This window comes from Tinamus guttatus, unplaced genomic scaffold, assembly GCF_059628265.1.
Source record: "Tinamus guttatus ecotype Peru unplaced genomic scaffold, ASM5962826v1 Tinamus_guttatus_pri_ptg001602l, whole genome shotgun sequence".
Classification (NCBI taxonomy): domain Eukaryota; kingdom Metazoa; phylum Chordata; class Aves; order Tinamiformes; family Tinamidae; genus Tinamus; species Tinamus guttatus.
In genome coordinates this window covers 3,205,375-3,224,988 of record NW_028290136.1, presented here as the reverse complement: position 1 = coordinate 3,224,988, position 19,614 = coordinate 3,205,375, and the positions used below count along the sequence as shown (strand labels likewise).

The 19,614-nt window shown below is 42.5% G+C and overlaps 1 long non-coding RNA gene across 2 annotated transcripts in view; it reads right to left on the bottom strand.

Annotated features, from left to right (window-relative positions):
- Positions 1 to 19,614, bottom strand: part of LOC148590197 (uncharacterized) — a 272,918-nt gene that overhangs the window by 26,609 nt on the left and 226,695 nt on the right. The window contains exon 2 of one of the 2 annotated variants that reach the window (XR_015914346.1): positions 9,937 to 10,001. The exons of the other annotated variant lie outside the window; for it this stretch is intronic. This is a non-coding gene — a long non-coding RNA (uncharacterized LOC148590197). The remainder of the gene's footprint in view (positions 1 to 9,936; positions 10,002 to 19,614) is intronic. 2 annotated transcript variants of the gene reach the window in all.

Below are 19,614 nucleotides of genomic sequence, written 5' to 3'. Positions count from 1 at the left end.
CGCTGCCTTCCGGGCCGTGGCAGACGCCGAGAACCGGTCTGGCATCTTGGCCTTCACCCACAGCCCTTGCTCACCTCGGCACTTGCAGCCGTCACACAGCTCACGTGCAACGCCTTCACTAGGCAGAGAGCACGCTTACCTCTGCAGCCCAACACCGCCCAGGCCTAGCCAAAACCCCCTGTTTTCTAACCATGCTCCAACGTGTTGCCCTTACCTGCCTGGGGTGGCAGAGCCTCTGCGTCTACAAGAGCCATCCCCGCAGCAAGAGCGTGGCCCCGGGAAGCCCCTGGTGGCTCCCCCTGGCTCTGGGCCCGTGTGCCCAGTGAGCCCTGGCCACGAGCGTGGCCCTTGGCCCCGGGCGAGCAGCCGAGAAAGGGTCTCCCATCAGCAGGGCACTCCGGCAGCGCAGGGCGCCTGGCCGCCCAGGGCACTTCATCAGCTCCCGCTGTCGCTGGGAGGCGCTTGTCACTACAATGTACACTTTGGCCATCCTAGTGTTTTTATATTCGAAAAGCAGAACATTAATAAAGATATAAGCAAACAATAAAAATCTCGAGATTTTTATACTAGAAACTGAACAATTTCAGAAGAGTAATATACTTTATAGTATTTTACAACAACGCTTCTCAGAAAACTCTTTATCACTACTGGAATCATATTCTTTGCAAGTCACATCCTGAGTAAACACCACCTAAAGTCTTAATGTTTCCAGCAAAAACCTCCCTGCGGCTGTATCCTTACTGCCAGCTGTGGTTCTTCAGATGGACTCAGGCATGCAGTGTGGTCTCCAAGTTTAAGTGGGCAATAAACTATACAGGCTGGATGCTCCTGAGAGTTTTCAGACCTCGTCTTCCTACACAACTAGGGAAGAAAGACAAGTGCAATATGTAAATCAATGACCTGAGCCTGGTTCTTTACAATACAAAACCCAGAATAAAATATCAGGACAGTAAGAGTTAAGGATCTGTGTGTGTATATGCTATTAAATAAACTCTTAGATAAATCTAGCCTAGATACAGATCAAAACTCATTGGTCCAGAGGAGCAAGGCACATTACTTAATGTAGAGCTCAACATCTCCACTGGTTTGCTGTGCCCAATGCCCACGCTCACAAGTCCTTGGACAGTTGCCATCAGCTTCAGCAGCTGCCCTGAAGTCCCTGTCTGGTCCTTCCCACCTTCTCACTGCAATACTCACTGGCACAAACACCAGTGCATCTGGAGGCACGTCTGCTGCTTAAAGCACCTTCGCTGAGAAGAGTGAGGATCTTGGAGCAACATCCTCAAACATTCCTCCATGAAGGTCTGCATGAAGAGATGAAGAGACTGGACATGTAAACACCCTCAAAAAGAGCCAGCTTTACTAGCGGGTCATGATTTGGAATAGGAGCTAAGGATCTTCAACCTCATACTCATGAGTACTAGAGCCACCCTTAAATCATAGCACTTTTCTTCACACCTATCTCCAGTCCTCCTGGTCACAGAGTACTGTGGAAGCCACTTCCATGACACACATTGACTGAATACTCTTCTTGTGCAGCCCTTCAAGAAAACAGCTTTACACAGAGATTCACGGTCTAAAGTGAAAGTTCTTGAGAAAGTTCCTGTCTGATGATCTCTCCTCATATGGGAAGTTGAAACGTTTGTGTCAACGAACTAATAGTAATATATAAGATGAAGATTTTTTTTTCTTTTTTTTTTTTAATATCAATGTAGTGCAAAGCACAGAAAACATATTTACATAAATATAAGCACATGTCTACTTGTGTACATATGTATATACACACACCTGTAAAAGTTTTTCAAGAGGCTGGCAGCCTCTTTTTTCCAGAGCTGAACATTTGCTGTGATACATCAGTCACTACAACACTGAGTGCGTGTGTAAGGAAAAGGGAGCTTTATAGTGCATTTAGGGTCCAGGGACTTTGCCTAAAATAAAATCCCATTGCACGGAGCTTGTCTAAGGAAGTCAAACCCACAGACTGAGGCCAAAGCTAGGAAGGTGGTGGTTAACAAACAGCTTGCACTCAAAATATCCACCTTCCTATGTGGAATAGGAATAAAAAAAAAGAGCTTTTGCTTTGGCTTTGGTTGCTTTAGTTGGATTTAAGCATTTTGTTTTCAGCTATCCCTATAAATGTACCACTGATACTATTCTTCTAGCAGTCTATCAGAGCATCCCTGTCCATCTCTGTTTCCCATGTTTCTGCAGTGCTGTTTGCTCTTTGCCATTACCATATGATGTCAGGAAATAAAGAATTAAAAATGGACCAGTGGAGGAATGTCTGTTAACCAGACACAGATCAAGAAAAATGAAGGGACACACATTTCCCAGATAAACCACAAATCAATACCGGAGATAAGGCTTTAGTTGAGGAGATTTGTAAGGTTCAGATAAGAGCAGTAAGTGCTTTATGATAACTGCATACGATAGTGACAATACATAATGCACCACCTCTCTCACCTGACCACAAAGGCAAAGCAGGCAGCACACGAGGGTGCTCAGACTCTCGTAAGAACGACCTGCTACGCTCCACCTGTGGCCTTCAGCTCCCGGGGTACTAGTTGAAGCACATCAGCATCGGTCTTGCTCGGGCCAACTACACCAGTCCAGCTCAAAGTAGAATGGTTTAGGGATGATATTTCTGAATGGAAAAGGAAGTGAAAGAAAGGCAGCGGGATCCAACAGGATCCAGAGTTATTTTTCCCCAAGTAAAGTAGCAGGTCAATCACATTTGCAAAAGAAGAAATAGGGAGAACAGATATGGACAACTCTGAACAAATGAGTGCGCCATGTTAGCAGAGGCATCAGCTTTCAGCTTTTACTCAGATTTCAAAAGCCTTCTTATAAAGACTTCATCAATGTGAGGCCTTCTCTGACTGTTTCCTTAAGTGATGTAAAAGAAGGGGTAGAAGGAATAAAACAAGAATTTGTCTGAAATTTCCATATAATTTATATAATTTTCAATAAAATATGGCTGAAATATCCAGAAGTCTTGTACAAAATTAAGAACTACCAAAAAGATCACTCAGATGTAAATATTTTTACTATGCGAGAAAAGACAAAGCTGAACAAATTTAATTCCCCTGTACTATAATAATGCAAAAGCATTAGCTTTTCAATCTTGTATTTGACTACGCTGTAAAAGCAATATTCACAGTTAAACAGAGCCTGCCAGACGTATTTAATTTGAGCTTTATTAAAAATACCAGAAGCTGCTCTTAATAGATAAATGAATGTCATATGAAACCATGTGCAAAAACCCCCCCAAAATTGGAGTGCACTTCACTTCCATTCCAACTTTATCAGTTAAGCAACCTATTACAGGTCTCTTGATGAAGAGTTTTAATAAACAAGTTTAGTTTGTCATTTTTTAAGGAACAGATGCACAATGAAAACATCTTCTGGGCCTGCTTTTAAGTATTTTACAAGTCTTTATAGTTCTTTACCAAAAACCTCTAAAGAAATTTACTCCGTTTGAAGACAACAGAAATTAAATGGAAGTGTAAGGGAGAGTGAAACCACTAACTCTCTTTTGAGTGGAAGAACAAAATGGAAAGTATATCTGCTATGAAAAGAAAAGGCATTTTATAATAACTTGCAGCTTTCATAATGTATATATATTGGATTATTTGTAAAATCTTAAAAATATGTCATACCAACTAAATTGACCCACATTCACTTACAAATTTCCAGGTCTTCTGCACCTTTTCGACAATATGAAATTGTTAAAAATTTGCTCTAACTACAGTGGTAAATTGAATTAATGTCAGCTTTGTTCCACTTAAAGGGCTCAGAACGGCCAGGCTCAAACTAGCCAGACAACCAGCGATTCCGATGATTAATCCACGATTAACAACTCAGAAATGAGCCTTTAGTCATGTTTTCTTTGGACATGCTGCTGGACAAAGGTGTTTGGGGCTGCAGACGGAAATCCAAACTCTCCCCATCACTCTGAAGTGACTTCACTCTTAAGACAAACAGGATCTGGCATTAAAGTGTGTTTTTGAAATGCTGCTTAATTCCCGGGTTGGGAAGCGGGGTTCAGGCTCTGGATCACACTTAATCTTTACCACGGAAATTGTGGCAGCGAGAGTGTGTCGGCCTGGTCAGCGCAATAACGAAGACTGCTGGATAAAACCTGTGAAATACTAAACACCGCTATCTCCCAAAGCCTGCGGGAATTTCAGACCCTTGGGATCTCAGGATTTGTCCTCAGATTTCTGTTTTTTCCATGGAAGGAGCAAGGAAAAGACATCATGACCACATAATGGTTTGCTCACGGGAACAAACACTGACAGGTCCTATATCTGAAACACGCTCCTGTTTAACCGCATTACAACGTACATTTATTTCCTATAGCAGAACCCCAAACCAATATAATGCTGAACACTATGTGACCAAGTAATACTGCACTGCTTTTAAAGGTAAAAAAGTGCCAGGCTACCCCTAAAACAGACAATATGTTTTATGGCTTTAAAATGAAATCACAGAAGACCCAACCCTACCCAGCTGTTCTTAATAAATAGAGCTCCTTCCTTTTGTTTTTCATTCTCTACCTTAATCCGCTTCAAAATTACCTCACAGTCTCATTCATTTTTGCTCGTAACTTGATAACTCTTACCAAAACAACGTATTGCCCATTACAGGGTAAAAAAAATAAAATAGGAAACCAGAAAAGAAATACAGAAAATGTGTATTCTTTAAAGTTAATGATTCTGCAATGGAAATTGCAACCTGTAGCTATGCCAGATAGAATTATAAATCTACCACGCAGTTGAAGGACAGATGAAACATTCCCAAATTTTCTGCATCAGTCATTTCTATTTGGTTCAGCGTAGTATAAACAAACCCCCTTATTTTGCAACTAATTGAAGAATTAATATAAAAGGATTGAACGCCTGTTGCTCTGCTGGCAGAAAACACCAATTACAATGTTTCTTTCCAGTGAACTTGAACTACAAAAGAAATTAAAAAAAAAAGGAGAAAAAAAAAGAAGGAAAAAAAAAAAGAAAGGAAGACAACGACTGGTGAGCAGGATACTTTTGAATCTACAGAGGGTATCACCATTTTTATTTAGCCTGCGAGTGGTCCCTGTTCAGCTTCACTGATGAGGGAGGGTTCCTCTTCATCCCCCCATTCAGTCACTGTCATCCTTAACACTTCCTATTATTAAGCAGAAAACATATAAAACTTAACACACATTTAAAACTTGAACCTTTTCCGTTAGCTTGGAGCAGCTCTGATTCACTCAAACTCTTCTACCCTCTTTCCCATATGCTGTGAGACTGGGGCTTAAAATTTACTGCACATCTACCCAGTTGCCATGCAGATCCTCTGTACTAATTTCCTATGACAAATATTAGTTACTGAAAATATATGCCATCAAAAACGCAAAGTAAAACCATTGTCATCTCCTATTTCTTATGCAGCAGAATGGCTAGGCAAGCTTCAGGGGGAGCTGGAAAACAAGTCAAATATGGAGGTCTAAGTAACTGATTTGTGGATAGGCAGAACTGAAAAACAGAAGCAAGCATCAAATCTACCTGCAAAACGATAGCAACAACAAAACGTAACCTTCCTCAGTAGAGCAGTAAAACAACAGCAAAGATGAAGCCGCCAAACATTTTGCTGCGGTGACCCGCAAGGCAGCGCGGGCAGCAGCAGGTGCCACGGGGCTCCCTGCGGCCGGAGCAGCGGGTGCTCGCAGCGCCGGCCGCAGCGCGCAGGGACACCCACGCGGGCATCGGGGCTGGCCCCAGGGCACAGCACCGCCCGGGCACGGCTCTGCCTCCTTCCTCGGCCCGCTGAGAAAAACCATCCACGATTAGCACTAACGACACTATCAGGTTTAGTAAGTTCTACTCTTTACACTTCTTTTATGGCAAAGTGGGGGAACAGACAATATCAGCTCCTCTAAACTGCTCTAGAATCCAAGCGATCCTCTGGGTCTGGTGCTCTTTCTTTGCCAATAACGCCAAAATACGAAGACCTACATACTACACTCATCTCTAAGGTGCTCTTCAGACGCAGGCCTCACTGAAAAAAACCATGGTAGGAACGGTCCTTCCCTCTTCCCTGCCACTGTTCTTGTTTAACTGTGAAAATGCTATGATTCCTTTGATAAAATACTTGCCTATAAGATGTGCACACACAACTTATTTTTTGTTCTTCTCCCAGGGTAAGGAAAACTGGGAAAAAAAAAAAAAAAGCTGGGAATATATGAATCCATAATTCCAGGCACAAATACCAAGCAAATCTTCACCTGTACGCCTTCATCTTCCTATTTTGATTCGGGTCAAACTTTTTTTCCCCTCCTTCTGTAGGTTACGGTCATCATGCTTTAGAAAAGGAGGGTCACGCACATGGGCAAGCTGAGGCCCGGGCAATGCTGACCCTGCTGGTGGCGCTCAGAGCCAGCGGGGAGGATGACCTCGGAGCTGGGAGCCACCCGCCCATTCGGCCGGCTCGCAAAGTTGGCAGAGCAGCAATGTATTTCATACAAAAGTGGTGCCCCGCGCGTTGTGAGTATTCCCACTGGGGAACATCACTTCTGAAGCTCCTGTGGGGTTACCAAGATGTGTCAGAATTTAAGTCGGGGCCCAAAATAACGAGAACACTGTGGGTCAGGATTCAGGGACACCGACAAGGCGCGTGAGGACCTGGATTCTGTAACCCAGAGTGAGATTCTTAGACAGAATGCTATACACGTCACACACGCACAAAGATAGAAACACGTGGGGTTACAGGTGATTTAGATCTGTGCTTGAAATACCGGTGTGTACTGTGTACACACAAAAAGAGTATCATCGATCCAAGCGAACACCAGGATCAACTTGTGATACTGCCCCTGACTATCCAAGCAGCAGAGTGGAATAGTTCTTGCAGAGTACTGTAAAGACAGAAAGATTTGTTCATCTCCCCTTAAAAAGTATGCGCATTTAAATGTGTATAACCCCAAAAATCAACTTTGTAGGATAAACTAGCTCTACGAAGAAATAATAAATCAATAAATACATGCTATTTTTATGAATTTATAAATCAAAGTAAAGTTTTAAAGCTTTCCTGGTAATAGGATTAAAATCACGAGTCTTTCCTAAATGTCTGCAGTACATAGTCACAGTCCATGAAAACAACATCTTAGCACTGTTTGTATCAGGATGTAAATGAAATAATGAAGCATTCAGGACGACTTCAACATCAGAAGAGCCTCGGCGTGATTATTTTGTGCAGCCACGACACAATACCTTTTTGCATACTTTCCCTGATCAGAGTGATGATGAGTTCCTCGATGGCTTGAGTGTGCTCCAAGGAAAGCTAGAAGGTTGTACAGTTAACTCCCAGGGTGTAACTCTAAACCATACAACCTACTACCTCAACCCGGATGCACACAGCTTCCGACGGCGACCATAAAGTCTTCTTCACTTCTTCAGTCTTTCTTTGAAATGTGATGGCCACAGGCCCATACATTTCCCATGTGGGTAGGCTTTCAACTGCTGAAATCGGTTGCAGTCCTTCTCCACGTTAAAATGAGAAGAATACACAGGTGGGAATTCTATCCTGCTTACATATATATATATGTGTGTATATATATATATATAAAACATACCTATGTGTGAGCTTTATATAGATACACGCATAAGTATGTACATATGTGTAGCTATTTTATATATATATATATATATATATATATATATATGTAATTGTAGGAAAGTTGCAGGTTCAACTACATTCCTGGAAAGAAATGGCCATTAGGCCTAACTTAACATCGAAAATCAAGCAGATGATAGATACTTCAATTATTTTTTTTTCTTATTTGAATACAATACCTTATACAGGTATATTAAGCAAGCTAGCAAATGTTATATCCTACCCTTAGTCTGTAAAAAGCTTTTAATCACCTCAACATGTGTTCACACTTTGCAAATCCTAACAGGTATTAAGCGAAAGGTGCTTAAAAGCAACAGATAGGAAGGAGAAAAGATCCCTTCAGCAGAAGGGAGGCAGCGGGCACAGGAGGCACAGCGCCTCGCTGCGCACGCAGGGCTCGCCCGGGTTGCTGCCGCCGCTCTGCCCCATTGCCGCGCTGACACAGACCCATAGAAGCGAGCTTGTGCGGCGCCTTTCACCACAAGATCGGATCTACGGGTTTATGCCAGTTGGCACCGCTGACGAGCGTTTTCCTGCGAAATGGAGGCGCCCCAGACTCTAAACAAACAAACATATGGAGCAACTGCATTGACGAGCGTTGAAGAGTAAAAATCCTACAGGCAGTCTGTGAAAATAGCTACTTCCAGGGTGTCTGCATGAACGGTGGGTGCATCAAAGCAGCCCGAGACCCTCATAAAGTAACAACGGGCTTGTTTTTCAGGAAAGCAGGAAAGATCATTCTTTCCAGTGTGACTGCGTGAGAGAGCGTGTTGTCTCGGCGGGCACGGCCGTCCTCGCGAGCGCACTGCGCCTTCCCCACCAGCTCCTCGGACTCCAGGTCGACCCCGGCACGCTGCAGCCCGCACGCCGCGAGTCCCTAACTCCATGGACGACAAACGGGAACGATGCGGGGCTGCCCCCGACAGATAAGGACCAGCGCGCTGCGTCTGCAGAGCAGTGGGGCGCAGGGAGGGCAGCCTCCTGCCACGCACTGAGCACGGCCTGATGCCCTCTGCCTACTGCCAAGTTTCCAGGGGCTGCTGCACAGGAACTTGTTGATTAAGCAATGCCTATTGCTGCAAGCAAAGTTAATTTGTACCGTTTTATTCACTAGCTTTCTAATCCATGCTATTCTCTAATAAATAAAACTGCAAGCAGAAAGGTAGTGCTCTGTAATTTCAGGGTTAACTCCTACAGGAAATACCTACTTCTTGTGACCGATAAGCAGTACAATACAAATTATTATACACTAAATGCAGTGTCCTTTGCAACAGACTGACAAAACGTCCTTTGAGCAATCCTCAGTAAGCCAAAAAGGTGCATTACACATGCAATTTTATAACCCACACATTTTAAACAAAAGTATTAATAAATACTGCATCTTAAAGCACAGTGTTTGACACAGGAGAATAATTTGTTACAGTGCAGCCACAGACACATTTGTAAAACAGAGGCAAGAAAAGTGGGTATCATCTAAAAGCAGGTGCTGTAGAAGGGTCTCTCGTGATTTGACAGGTTCCTGAAATCTGCACCTGAGTCACATTTGAACGACTGCCCTGCGCTAGCTCCCACGGAAGGGCTGCTCCTGCCTTTGTTCGCTGGGCAAAACCCCTTGCAGGAGAAGGAGCGGTGCCAGGAACGGCGCTTTTGAATCGGGCCCCACTTCCTTTCCTTGCAGATGGTAACATACATTTCTAGTTCAGTAACAGCAGCTGAATACCAGGAAATGACCGCCATGCTTTTAAAAATATTGTGGGTTAAATCTTGCAAGGTCTAGTGCAACTTCATTGCATTTTAGAAATATTTTTCATAATTAAGATTTTAGAAGAGTACATTTTAAACTTTCTTTCATTTTATATACAACATTTCTGCATTCAGAAAGAATGACATTCTTGTAATTATTTTCTACTGATGTTGAAAAGTTAGATCTCAAATTATTTATTGATACATGCTGCATAGGTACTTTTGTTGAATGATCTTACTAAATGCAGAGGGATTCCTTCTCAGACATATATGTATATATATATATTTGGTGAACAGAAGAGATATTCAGCATTCCAGAAACAACCGGCATTTTCGTTACACACTGTTAAATATATGCTACAGATTTACTAAACATAACAAAAGGACAAATTTTATATTCACCTTCTAGTTTAGTGTAAAGCTTCATAGAAACCAAGAGTTATAAAGTCTACCCAAATTGCAACACTCTCAACAGAAAGTAATCAGAAATAAACTTCTACTCTTTAACAGATATTGGAAATATATTTAAGATCACTGTATTACCTTCGCTGAATTCTGGTATGTTCGACTTCTTCAACTGCCATTTTCATTTAAAAAATTTCTTTTCACTAAAAAAACAAAACAAAAGAGTTTCAAACATCTGCCCTATGAAAGGTGCTTGCGGAACAACATGAAACGAAATTAGTAATTATGCTTTTAAGACATAAAACTGACACACTGCTGACGCCCCTCTCAAAAGGCCACGTGAAGACATGCTGTGAACATACACACTTTGACAAAGGGACTATTTTATTTAGTATTTCCTAATTCTTTCTTCACTCAACAAATATTTTACTTTTATTAGCAATTCCAGAAGTGAAAGATCAAGCTTAAGAGAAATAAACAGATTGTATTAAATGGTGCTTATCATAATGTAATTTCATATGGAACTTCATAAAAATACTGGGATAAACTGAATGGGTTAAATTAAGAAAAGCTTTTAAACTTTAGGAAAAAAAAGTGCAATTACTATGCTAAGATTTACAAATGAAAAATGTTCTTTCAAGCAATGCAAGCATAGTTTATTTCAACGGACATTACTATTAAAGACATATTTAATTACTCTAACAAAACTATTAAGGAGGTAAATATCACCATAAATCTTGTAAACACATTCTTGTATAAATGAGTGAATGGAGGTATATGTGTCATAAACGTATGATTGCCATTTAGTATTTTCCCAGAATTCATTGCATAGCAAAAACAAAAATATAAGGTAGTTAAATTAGTATAAAATCTTAGAAGCTACAGCCTAATCGGTAAAGTATAAAAAGAAAAAATACATGTTAAAATAACCCTATTTTTAAAGCCACAAAGGTTTTTATTAGAGAAATATCTATCAGGAACAATTGAAGAAATATACCTGCATTTCTGATGAAAAGGCAGGCTAAGGACTTCTGTATTTTTAACATACATGCAAAAGGATGGGAAATATTTTTTTTCAAGAATCCAAAATAGGTAAAACACTGATTTGGCTGAGCTTTTTAAAATATAGCAGACAAAAATAATTTTGTTGCACACAGTTCTCATTACCTAGACATTGCAAAGGAGAGACAAATGCCTTTAAAAAAGGGTGTGCTAAAGCAGTCATATGCTCATAACTTACTGTAACTTTGCATGCACTCACCACAAACATTCTGCATGGAGATCCTGAACACTGTTTGCAGCTACTCTTGGACAAGTGCTGCTTTACCGAACATCTCAAAATAGTCCCTAACTGCAAACCAGGTTTTCTTCATGAATGTCCCAATAATGTGCCTTTTATTACACTGATTTCTTTGCAATGGATTTAGATGCAAAAAGTTGGAAACTAACTCAGTAATAACTTTAGTACACTGACTACAAGAGTGATCTTCTCCTATAGTTCAACACATTTTTTTTCTTCCTCTCTTTAGAAACTGAAAGCATGAGTCGCGCTTTATAGAAAAAGAATTTACTTTCCTTAGCAACCAGATCCAAATACCCACAACTTTCTTAGAGATAACCAAAGCTTATACTAAATAAATGTAACATAAAGATCATTGCACAACTTCAGTACTTAGCTAAGACAAAATGTGCCTAACCCCTTATTTCTACAGTTCCTTTTTTGTTTACTTTCTATTTTTAGCAGTATTAGATTAAACATACCAGAAAAAAGTTAGTTTAAAAAAGTGCCATCGGCTGACTTAGCTAAAATTAATAAACAAGGACTCAGTTTCAAAACAACGTTTAAAATGAAAAAGAAGAAAAGGAAGGAAAAAAAGAAAAGAAGCTATACCTGATATGAAAGGTACGTTTTCACCCAGTGCCAAATATTGCTACATTAAGCAATAGCCAAACAAACAAACAAAAATCCTTCTCTCTGTTTTGTTTCTGCTAACGGAATCAATCACTTAGGCTCATTTTGCTATATTGTTTCAAGAAGCTCTAGCACATCCTGATGTCTCTGCAGTTTAACGTGCCAGCTTTTTTTTTTTTTTTTTGGAAGCAGGAGAGTCACTTTTTTTTTTTTTTTTTTTTTTCCTGCACTCTTGTATGTAGGACAAACTCAGATCTGTTTCTTCTTCTCAGGGGCTCCTGTTATTTCTCGGAACACGACCAGGACGCCTGTCTTCTTTCTCGCTCTTCTCAGAATTCCACGCACAAAGCACTGCGCAAAAGCTGCACCAATCCTTGCCGCAACTGCCTGCACGGGACCAGAGGTGGGGAGAGACCAGCAAATTCCTCTTGCCCCTGCGCTGGTTTTGTAAATGGGGACTGCACAAATCTGCCGGAGCAAAGGGGTGAAAAGGCAGGGTGCCAGCTTGCTACACTGCGCGGCAATGAGCTCATGCTCAGCGCCGTCGCCCCGTTTGCCCGGTTCAAACGCCTGTTCATTAAACAGGAGGGGGGAAAAAAAAAAGAAAGAAAAAAAAAGAAAAAAAAAAAACTTTTATCCTTCGGACACTCAGGAGGGCTGCTCTAAAGTACAGATGAGCAATAAAAAGTACAACTTGCAGTTTTAAAAATCAGTTATGAAGTCTGAATATTCTGCTTATATTTTCTTTCTTTCCTTTCTCTATTTAGAGATAAGAAGCAGAATTTATCAGGCGTGAAAGGGACAGCCTCCTGGTGGTGTGCCAAAAAAGCCAGAATAAAGGCAAAGTTGTGCTTCAAAGCTCAATCGCTTGCTGAGTCTGGCTAAAGTCAAGTATTAGGATCCACCATTTTCTGAGCCATGCGAGAAAAGAGGAGAAAAAAAAAAAAAAAAAAGAAGTCGGGACGGGCGCCGCTTTCCAAGTCTCCGTTGGCACCATCACAAAATCTCAGCCGTGGGGTCACATGACGCTCTGCCAAATGTGGAGCGCATTCCCATAAACCATTCTGCTGATCCTGCGAAGGCAGCTATTGTCTGGTTCATACCCAAAGTTCAGCCCACTCTTCATTGAATTAGCTGAAAAACGCATCACCTTTGGGGGTTGGGAGCCATGGAAACGTCTACCTGGCAGGCTGCCCACTTTTTCTGCCCATCAACCAGCGATGGGATTGTGCTGCCTAATGTAATGATGACTAGGAATGTGAAGAGTCGTCCAAAGTGAATCTGATTCTCGCAAAGGCTGCTTCGTTTGCACTGCAAACCCGGGCTTCTCCTCGTTAAAAAGCAGTGGGGGGAGCCTTTCTCCTAAACGCGGCAATTAAAGGTCTAGTAAACATGCCTCGTCTGCAACTTTACTTCATAACCTACCGAAAAGCTGTCCCAACTAAAGCGCATAGTATAATGCAAGTCTCCCGATTTAAAGCAGCACTCCTTCCTCCCTGCATGAACACAGCCATTCCCCGGGCGGTTTTTCTCCTTAAGAAGAGAAGTCCACAATGCAGCAGATCTCCCCTCTCTTCTTGTTCCCTCTCTTTATTACCTCCTGATTTTATCTTGCTTAAATTATACATGTGTATATGCAGCAATACCCACTAGTAGCAGTAGGGATGCAATATTGCTGCAGTCTTCCTCCAAGCAGTCTCTCGAGGAAGCTGGTTGCGCTTCCAGCTGCACAAAACCCTTCATCTGTTACCTTCACCCGTGGGTAGGGCAGCTGGTCACCATGTCTGCAAACCAGCGCGTTTGGGGCCGCTCAGCACCCTCCCTTCCTCTAAACACGGCTCATCCAGACTTCCTTGACAAGAGATGCAATCAGACAGAATTGCTAAGAGGAATGACATTAAATAGGCTAAATAATGGTCATTAACTCCTCTGCTTCGGACCTGAAATTTCGAATTTGCTCGTCCATTCTTCGAAAGTAAAATGTCATATAAAATGTCCCTTTCGAATGAAAATACCACATAATGAACAACACCCTCCCAGCACTTAAAAGGCTACACAAAAGAATATATGTAGGAACTCAAGTGTTGTCACCAGCTGAACTTAAATCCAGAGAGCATTTCTACGCACAAAAGCCTCATGGTCACTGCCAAATAGATGTTAAAAGGCTGTAACTTCCCCGGTTTTGACACTCATAAAAACGGACACGCGGCAGGAGCCCTTCCTACCTATGGGCATGGCCGGGCAGTGGCACCAACGCACGTGTGAGGACGTGGCTGCTCTCTAAGCACCTGATGGCTAAAAACTGTTAGGGAATGGCAAACAACGTGAACGCTGGCAGCCCAGGAACAGCAGCGGAGGAGAGGAGAAAACCCCCTTGCAAATACTGCAGGCCATAGCTACCTTCCTGCTCTGTTTTATAGTTCCCTTTCGGTTTCGCTTTTATTTACCTTAAGGAAATGGCAGGTTGACTAGAGAGGAGGTGGGAGAAGGGGGTCTCCAAGCCGAGCAGGAGGCGACGGCTGAGGCACTCGCAAGTGCCCCGAGATGCCCCCCAGGCACCTGCAGGCCCGTGGCCCCGGACACAGGCAGGACCAGGGAGCCAGGGGCGCCCGGGGCTCCGTGGCTGCTCCCGGCGCGGTCGGGATGAGCCCCGGCCCCACGGGACATGCAGGATGGGCGCAGGTGGGGCAGCGACGGAGGGGGCTCCCGGCCACCTCCTCATGAGCGGAGAAGCCCCCGCATGGCGGGCAGGGAGGAAGCGCAGAACGGGCGGGAAGGGGAGATGCTGCACGCAGTAACTTAGGAGAGAAACGGCCCCCGTTCCCCCTGCCCGGTGACTGCACCTGGGATCCCTCTCTCTTTGGTCAGCGGGCGAGATGTGCTGGCAGAGCCGTGGTCCCAATAAACCAACGCACAGTTTCACGTCCCCCTTTCCCAGACCGAGCGCTTCCAAGGGCCAAGGGCAGAACAACCCTTCTCGTGCACGGACGCTGCAGAAGCTCTCCCAAATTCCCTGTCAGAGCGAAATGCCACGTACATGGCTTTTAATCCAGATACTTTTCACTGCAATTTAAAGAGGGCCACTTAGTCCTTGGGCCATTACCCATTATTTCCATTATACGTGGAAACGCTGCTTTTCACTCCAAATACCTTTCACTGTAGTCATACAGCTTGGACCTCTAGGATCCCTGTAAAGAAACTCACTGCCTAAGACAGATCACGAGCAAATTTTGCCCATCGTTCAGCTGCAGGCATTCGCCCATGAAGCTCTTTGGGACTTCTTTGAGGTTAGTTAAAACTAAATTCAGTTCTTCCAGGCTCATAAAACTCAAAAAGTCAATTCTACTGCCTTTAATTAATAGTCAGATACAAACAGCACCTTGAGATTCTTTTTTTATTGTTTCGATAATTTTCTTATTGATTTTGGGGGGTCAACAAATCAAAAAATCAAGATAGTTTTTTGTTTTTCTTCTCTCTGCCAGGGCATGTGGGATTGAAGTTGAGTTCATTCCACCTTACATTTCAGAATGGTGAAACTGGCCTAGCCATTGAAATGCTTAGGCCAGTGTTTAGGCAGCAAGAGTGAAAATAATGATTTAATGAGAGCTGACTGGAACTCTCCAAGTAAATTACAGTGAATACAGATTCTGTTTTAAATTTATTACTACTACTATTATTGGTGATGGTACGTTACAAAGGACAGGAAAACAGCCCAGTGTGCAGATTTCGGATGGGTGCTTGCCCCTACTTTAGAAATAATACAGAGTCTGAGGGGAGCATCCTGAGCAGCCTCTGAGAGACGACAGGCAGAGCATTCCACACAGACACTTTAATTTTTCAGTGTGGAAAAATACCTTAACGTGTGGCTAGCTCTCAACAAGGAGTACGCGCTTCACTAGTATTGAAGGGGGATGTTAAAAAGCTGTTAAAAAGGAAAAAAAATGCATGTATCACTTGCATACGTGCAATTAGAGATGTCAGTGAATCCAAGTGCTTTGCCTATGAACCAACGCGACGATGACATAAAGGGAATAAAAATGAAGTATTTGCCCGAGTGTCTGGTCCTGCTCACATCCAGCCGGAGCCAGCCAGGTGGAGGGAGCCGCACCGCAGCTCCGCACGGGGGAAGAAGGAAGGGCCTGGTTTATTCTTCCAACACCCAAACGGCAGGAAGGGGAAGGCGAAGAGGAAGGGAGATCTGGACGGGGCTGGGATCTCGCGGCCACATTTCGGTATGGTAACTATGTCTGTGCTGAGCTCCCACAGGACAACTGGCACCCCGGCCTTCTTAGCTTAACAGACAGCTTGTAAAGCAGCTGGAAAGGAAAACGTGGAGCTTTCCCGGGGCCATGGCAACCCGGCACAGACCGGGGAGAAAGGCTGAGCGCGGAACAGGGAAAAAATCACAGCAACGGTCACACTCTGAAAGGAAAGGGAATCAATGAAGGGGGAAAGTTTACTTTTCTTTTAATGTTTTTGCTCTTAAGTACAAAACTAGTGAGCACATAAACGTAATTACTACATGTTAAAAGTTTAAGATTAACATGTAAAATAAACATGCAAGGGCTGGATGCATTAAGTATTCTTGTTTAACCCTTAATACAGTACCGTTGTGAGACATCACATTTCGCATAAAACAAAAACTCCTTGTTCTACAGACCGTATTTTGAAAGGCTCTAGCAATACAGTGGCCCAAAAAAACTTATTTGTAAAATGCATGCAAATGACAATGTATTGCCTGCTTTTAACCTTGATTTTATCTTCAGAGAGGTTTGTTCCTTCCCTTTTTTCCACTTTAAGGCTAACATCATAGAACAAAGAGACCAGAGCAATGTGCTGTGCCATAAGGGTTCTAAGTTTAGTTACAGTTTTTCTTCTCCTGAAATGTTCATGACCAGCCCTGCTTTTATTAACTCTTTTCCTCTAAACTTCTGCCCCTGGGTTACCTGCAGCCTGCTTGTTTTCACTTTTTGCTGCTGGGGCTGTACAGTCAAGACACCTGAACTTTACAACCTTCTTTCTGCTTTTTTACTGGAGGAAGAAAACTTTTAAAATAGACGCAGCAAAAACGGACTTATGCTCAGCAAATATTCTTGTCCGCGTAAGGAAAGATCAGCTCTTCCACTCATAAAGAGCAAAGGGTGCAAATATAATTAATGGAAACAGCTACCTAAAGTTCAAATGTGCTTTCTCCAGTAACTATTTTGCAGCATTAAGGCATCTCCCCTGGGCAAACAGGAGCAAACTTTCTCCAAAAGCAAGTTCCCATTTAGCCTCTTAGGGGTAACGCTGCAGGCACAGCGAGATGTGAGGTTCTCCCCACAGAAATAACAGAGTACCTCAGGTGAAAAAGCGGTGGTGTTATAAAATGCCAGTTCAAATAGATGATGTCTAGCTTTGGAAAGGAAAAGCTTTGCCACAGACATTTCCTTCAGCGTACCTGCTTCATCCCACATTTATTTCACTGGCGTGAGTATTCCCACTCCAGAAACATCTAAAAATTTCAGTCCAAGAGGTGCAGCATTCGACCTCCTCACTCACACCTAACCTTAGATATACAAAAGTCTTCTTACATCCTTTTTACCTCATTTGTTTCTTGCAGGTCTATGTGCAAATATGAGCAAGCATTAACATTCCTAGGATGACAAGACCTGAAGCAGCTGTATTCCCCAACTTAAACTTGTAGTATGTCGCTCTTTCATAAATTACAATAAAGTTATGAAATCTTGCAGTTCTAGATCAAAATGTGCCAAAGACTTATTTTCATATACTAATTTTCAGAAATACATGAAAATAAAGCATGGAATACCTGAAATTGCCCTGTATTTAACTACACGGTGTTGAGTCATAAGTACAATTCAGTAATTTCTAATTAAAGCCTGCTAAGTTTGCACCAGCTTAACAACTACCTTCCAAAACTGAAATTTAAAGATACCTTGTGGGAAACATCACTAGAGAAGGAGGAAAGTAAACTCGGGGAACTAGTTAGCAAAGCGAGTAAACAGCAAATAATTCTTTACATCCCTTCGGATAGAACAATAAACGGGTGTCGACTTCCTTCACTAGTGCCTCTTCAAGACGAGGACAAGCCCAGCGGTAACCGCGGCCACAAACCTCTTCCTTAACTCCGGCCCCACCGGCCCCGCTCAGTGCGCGGGGCTGCGCGCACGGGGGCTGCGGAGCATCTCCACGGCGGGAGCATCCCCTCGCCCTCCGCACGGCCCTCGGTATCAACATTTTACTGTGTATCGTCCCTGCGTGACCCCAGGTGAATTCTATTTGCTCCGGACTTGGAACCCAAAATGTTATTAAACAGTATTTAGAAAGAGCATTTTGCTCAACCATTAGTAGCTAAGTAGAAAAGCTTAGCCCAAAGCCTTCACTAGAACGTGCTGTGCGTCACCCATCCCTCTAGCTCACATCTCCGAAATGGGTACAGGTCAGCGCTCATGGGCAAAGACAGAATTTTAGTATTTGTGAAATATTCGTAATTGTTTTGTCAAGGAGACAATACGCATCTTTAGATATCTATGTTCTGGATGGCATTTGCCAAAACAGCAGAATGTTTTGCAGACAGGTATATATATGCTTACGTACTGAAACAGACTCACACACCTTTCTCTGTAATTTAATTACAGAAATATGGGGCACATGCTTGCACATTACTATTTTACATTCTTAGCAAGTTCAGTTGTGTTGGCCAAAGAAATGGGGTAAGTCATAACTCCAAGCTGAAACGAAAGAACACATGCCCAGCATAACCCAACATAAAGCATGCTTCTGATTGTATAGACTAAAGGATCAACTGGTTTTCAATCAAAGCTGATTAAAGTTAGACAGGAAACAATTTTCTATCTTGCAGTTTCCGATTTTTTTTAACTAGCTTCTGCAGTATGTAGATTTAAATTAAATTTTAGGTGTTTTTTTTTTTTATATATTGGAACAATTAACTCCTCTACTTACATTAAAATGTTTTACATATTCATCCTAGATTTTAGCTTCAAGATTTTAGCATAAATAGCTACACTTTTTTTTTTTTTTTTAGCTTCAATTGCCATAATTTTGTGATTAAAACCTACACTTCAAAATAATCAACATTCTCAGATAACCTAAACAACGCAGAGGCAGAGGAGATCAAAGGCATGGAGCCTTCTCGGAAGATTGAGCAGGCTACGTGTGATCAAAGGCAGTGGAGAGAGGACTCTGGATCTTAACTTCTGCCTCCACTATACATGTATAATTTACAGGTTGCTGGATTGCAGGGAGGAGAACTATTTATACTTGAAACGTAGGTTATGGGGCTGAAAAGGTATTTAAAATACAAAAATGAATTCTGATGTTGAAAATGTATTCGCAGGATCTTTTGCAATGCACTTTTCCGGTATTTTTTTCCACAAGTGGAAGTTGCAAATGTCTCTCCTGCAAGCAGCTGTGTTTTCAATGAATTGATATTTTCTGAGAAAAACAAACAAACAAAAAACAAACCTATTACTGGCGGGTGTCATCATAAAATTGATACTGCGTTGTTCGGAAGTGATAATGATCTGAAACTCCTGTTCCAAGTGGAGAGCTAGTATTTAGTTCAGCTTGCTTTTCAGAAGATGTAGAGCACTTCAATTCTTCACCGAGTCACAGCTCGGTGTCACCATCTACGCGGATCGAGCACTGGGCAGGAAGGCACGGGGTTACTCCTGAGTTCTTGTCCTTCCCCGTTCGGTACGAGGGCTGTGCGTAGCGCACTTGGTTCTCTACCACTGCCCACAGCCGAGTAGCACAGGGCACTCCGCACTGAGGTCAGGTTTCACACGGTCCCTCAAGCACCCTTGGCTATCATGTTGTTACTTGTCTTTACCAAAAATTAGGTAAGTTCTCTATCAAGGAAACACTTCCTATCTAAACGGGCC